This window comes from Protopterus annectens, chromosome 11.part0 (assembly GCF_019279795.1).
Source record: "Protopterus annectens isolate FY-2018-M chromosome 11.part0, PAN1.0, whole genome shotgun sequence".
In the NCBI taxonomy this organism is placed as follows: Eukaryota; Metazoa; Chordata; order Ceratodontiformes; family Protopteridae; genus Protopterus; species Protopterus annectens.
In genome coordinates, this window is record NC_056745.1 from 785,146,015 (window position 1) to 785,150,774 (window position 4,760).

At 37.4% G+C, this 4,760-nt stretch overlaps 1 long non-coding RNA gene across 1 annotated transcript; it reads right to left on the bottom strand.

The window, feature by feature from the left end:
- Window positions 1-224: 224 nt before the first annotated feature.
- LOC122814840 lies at window positions 225-4,524 on the bottom strand. Its single transcript, XR_006366908.1, has 3 exons — window positions 4,453-4,524; window positions 2,528-2,561; window positions 225-242 (listed from the first exon to the last, which is right to left on the bottom strand). It is a non-coding gene; the product is annotated as an uncharacterized LOC122814840 (long non-coding RNA).
- Between the last annotated feature and the right edge of the window lie 236 nt (window positions 4,525-4,760).

Genomic DNA, 4,760 nt, shown 5'->3' on the forward strand with positions numbered 1-4,760 from the left:
ATAAGGTAAGTATTACAGCTCTAATGTAAGAGTAAATTTACTGCAGATACAGGAGAAGGAAGCAACCACTAAAGTAGAAACAAAGAGCCCTATGGCTGACCAATATGGTGACCTGCTTAATTACAAAGCACTGTAAGTGAAAGCTTAACAACTGCTTTTAGTGTAACTTACTCTGTTTAAATGTTGAAAACAACTGATTGCAGTCCTGTTGACACCGTTTTGTAGGGAACTGTAGAGTTCAGCTAGGAAAAGAGAAAAGCAGAAATTCTAGGATAAGCACGAAGACAACAGCAGGCAGTTATTATATAATAATGCATTCAGAAAGGTTTGTTGGGGGGTAAAGTAGCATACTTTTGAACAAACTAAGATTTATAGCTAAGAATCCTAAACAAGAGAGCAATTCAGTAAATAAACACTTACCAGATTTTAAAGTTATACCAGAAAAACTAAATCAATTATTCACAATTGTACAACTAGAAAATTGCCAGTAAAAGCACTTCAGGTATAGCTAGCCCAAGTTATTCAAGTCATAAAAGCACTTCTTCAATGTGTGTGTGCAATTTAAACAGTAAAAAACACATGCAGCAAGGAGGAGCTCTGATTATACACTTTCTCTAGGTACAGGTTCAGTTTAAACACAAATATTACCACGGAAATTCAGTAAAGTCACTAGTTACTTATAGAGCCACTGAAAAACAAAATAGAGCAGTCTGTGCAGAATCAGAATTTAGCAGCAGGTCATTCAGTTACACAAAACACAGTAAAAGTTCCATACAATGAAGAAACTTACACAAAGTCACACCAGGTCAGCCAAAGGGGGAAGAGAGAAGGAAATCCTAAGCACCTAGATTTGAAAATGATGTCTGTACTGAATTGTAGCAGTTTATCCTGTTTGAGGATAGAGGGGGTGTGGGAAAAGAGAGGGCAGTGGGAGTGGTTACAGTTAATACCCTGATTGACTCAAGACACCACTCCAGAGATAAGTTGAAATCTGCACTCAGCACTGTGTTATTTGCACTCAGTACTTCAATGTTACTTGCACTCAGCACTGTAATTTCACTTATGTTTAGCAGGAAAGACAGACCAACAGTAAACAAGTTTGGGAATTTTTACAAGGGTTGCTTGTTCAAATGTCAGGCTATTGCAGTTTACAAGGTTTCCTAAGGTGTCCTAAAGGTATAAGGTAAGTATTACAGCTCTAATGTAAGAGTCAATTTACTGCAGTTACAGGGGAAGGAAGCAACCACTCAAGTAGAAACAAAGAGCCCTATGGCTGACCAATATGGTGACCTGCTTAATTACAAAGCACTGTAAGTGAAAGCTTAACAAATGCTTTTTGTGTAACCTACTCTGTTTAAGTGTTGAAAACAACTGATTGCAGTCCTGTAGACACCGTTTTGTAGGGAATTGTAGAGTTCAGCTAGGAAAAGAGAAAAGCAGAAATTCTAGGATGAGCATGAAGACAACAACAGGCAGTTATTATATAATAATGCATTCAGAAAGGTTTGGTGGGGGGTAAAGTAGCATACTTCTGAACAAACTAAGATTTATAGCTAAGAAACCTAAGCAATAGTGCAATTCAGTAAATAAACACTTGCCAGATTTTAAAGATATACCAGAAAAACTAAATCAAATATTCCCAATTGTACAACTAGAAAATTACCAGTAAAAGCACTTCAGGTAAAGCTAGCCCAAGTTATTCAAGTCATAAAAGCACTTCTTCAATGTGTGTGTGCAATTTAAACTGTAAAAAACACATGCAGCAAGGAGGAGCTCTGATTATACACTTTCTCTTGGTACAGGTTCAGTTTAAACACAAATATTACCACAGAAATTCAGTAAAGTCACTAGCTACTTATAGAGCCTCTTAAAAACAAAATAGAGCAGTCTGTGCTCAATCAGAATTTAGCAGCAAGTCATTCAGTTACACAAAAAACAGTAAAAGATCCATACAATGAAGAAACTTACACAAAGTCACACCAGGTCAGCTAAGGGGGGAAGAGAGAGGGAAATCCTAAGCACCTAGATTTGAAAATGATGTCTGTACTAAATTGTAGCAGTTTAACCTGTTTGAGGAAAGAGGGGGGTATGGGAAAAGAGAGGGCAGTGGGAGTGGTTACAGTTAATACCCTGATTGACTCAAGACACCACTCCAGAGATAAGTTGAAATCTGCACTCAGCACTGTGTTATTTGCACTCAGTACTTCAATGTTACTTGCACTCAGCACTGTAATTTCACTTATGTTTAGCAGGAAAGACAGACCAACAGTATACAAGTTTGAGAATTTTTACAAGGGTTGCTTGTTCAAATGTCAGGCTATTGCAGTTTACAAGGTTTCCTTAGGTGTCCTAAAGCTATAAGGTAAGTATTACAGCTCTAATGTAAGAGTCAATTTACTGCAGTTACAGGGGTAGGAAGAAACCACTCAAGTAGAAACAAAGAGCCCTATGGCTGACCAATATGGTGACCTGCTTAATTACAAAGCATGTAAGCGAAAGCTTAACAAATGCTTTTTGTGTAACCTACTCTGTTTAAATGTTGAAAACAACTGATTGCAGTCCTGTAGAGACCGTTTTGTGGGGAACTGTAGAGTTCAGCTAGGAAAAGAGAAAAGCAGAAATTCTAGGATAAGCATGAAGACAACAGCAGGCAGTTATTATATAATAATGCATTCAGAAATGTTTGGTGGGGGGGGGTAAAGTAGCATACTTCTGAACAAACTAAGATTTATATCTAAGAAACCTAAGCAAGAGAGCAATTCAGTAAATAAACACTTGCCAGATTTTAAAGAAATACCATAAAAACTAAATCAATTATTCACAATTGTACAACTAGAAAATTGCCAGTAAAAGCACTTCAGGTATAGCTAGCCAAGTTATTCAAGTCATAAAAGCACTTCTTCAATGTGTGTGTGCAATTTAAACAGTAAAAAACACATGCAGCAAGGAGTAGCTCTGATTATACACTTTCTCTAGGTACAGGTTCAGTTTAAACACAAATATTACCACAGAAATTCAGTAAAGTCACTAGCTACTTATAGAGCCTCTGAAAAACAAAATAGAGAAGTCTGTGCAGAATCAGAATTTAGCAGCAGGTCATTCAGTTACACAAAAAACAGTAAAAGATCCATACAATGAAGAAACGTACACAAAGTCACACCAGGTCAGCCAAGGGGGGAAGAGAGAGGGAAATCCTAAGCACCTAGATTTGAAAATGATGCCTGTACTGAACTGCAGCAGTTTAACCTGTTTGAAGAAAGAGGGGGGTGTGGGAAAAGAGAGGGCAGTGGGAGTGGTTACAGTTTGTACCCTGATTGACCCAAGACACCACACCAGAGATAAGTTGAAATCTGCACTCAGCACTGTGTTATTTGCACTCAGTACTTCAATGTTACTTGCACTCAGCACTGTAATTTCACTTATGTTTAGCAGGAAAGACATACCAACAGTATACAAGTTTGGGAATTTTTACAAGGGTTGCTTGTTCAAATGTCAGGCTATTGCAGTTTACAAGGTTTCCTAAGGTGTCCTAAAGGTATAAGGTAAGTATTACAGCTCTAATGTAAGAGTCAATTTACTGCAGTTACAGGGGAAGGAAGCAACCACTCAAGTAGAAACAAAGAGCCCTATGGCTGACCAATATGGTGACCTGCTTAATTACAAAGCACTGTAAGTGAAAGCTTAACAAATGCTTTTTTGTGTAACCTACTCTGTTTAAAGTTGAAAACAACTGATTGCAGTCCTGTAGACACCGTTTTGTAGGGAACTGTAGAGTTCAGTCTATTTAAATGTTGAAAACAACTGATTGCAGTCCTGTAGACACCGTTTTGTAGGGAACTGTAGAGTTCAGTCTGTTTAAATGTTGAAAACAACTGATTGCAGTCCTGTAGACACCGTTTTGTAGGGAACTGTAGAGTTCAGTCTGTTTAAATGTTGAAAACAACTGATTGCAGTCCTGTAGACACCGTTTTGTAGGGAACTGTAGAGTTCAGTCTGTTTAAATGTTGAAAACAACTGATTGCAGTCCTGTAGACACCGTTTTGCAGGGAACTGTAGAGTTCAGTCTGTTTAAATGTTGAAAACAACTGATTGCAGTCCTGTAGACACCATTTTGTAGGGAACTGTAGACTTCAGTCTGTTTAAATTTTGAAAACAACTGATTGCAGTCCTGTAGACACCGTTTTGTAGGGAACTGTAGAGTTCAGTCTGTTTAAATGTTGAAAACAACTGATTGCTGTCCTGTAGACACCATTTTGTAGGGAACTGTAGTGTTCAGTCTGTTTAAATGTTGAAAACAACTGATTGCAGTCCTGTAGACACCGTTTTGTAGGGAACTGTAGAGTTCAGTCTGTTTAAATGTTGAAAACAACTGATTGCAGTCCTGTAGACACCGTTTTGTAGGGAACTGTAGAGTTCAGTCTGTTTAAATGTTGAAAACAACTGATTGCAGACCTGTAGACACCATTTTGTAGGGAACTGTAGAGTTCAGTCTGTTTAAATGTTGAAAACAACTGATTGCAGTCCTGTAGACACCGTTTTTTAGGGAACTGTAGAGTTCAGACAAAGTCACACCAGGTCAGCCAAGGGGGGATGAGAGAGGGAAATCCTAAGCACCTAGATTTGAAAAAAAAAAAAAAAAATATATATATATATATATATATATATATATATAATATAACATAATATAATATAGCAATATAGTTTACAGTAGAGAAGCAGCGATATTTTAAATAACACCAGACTAGAGAAAATACAGATCA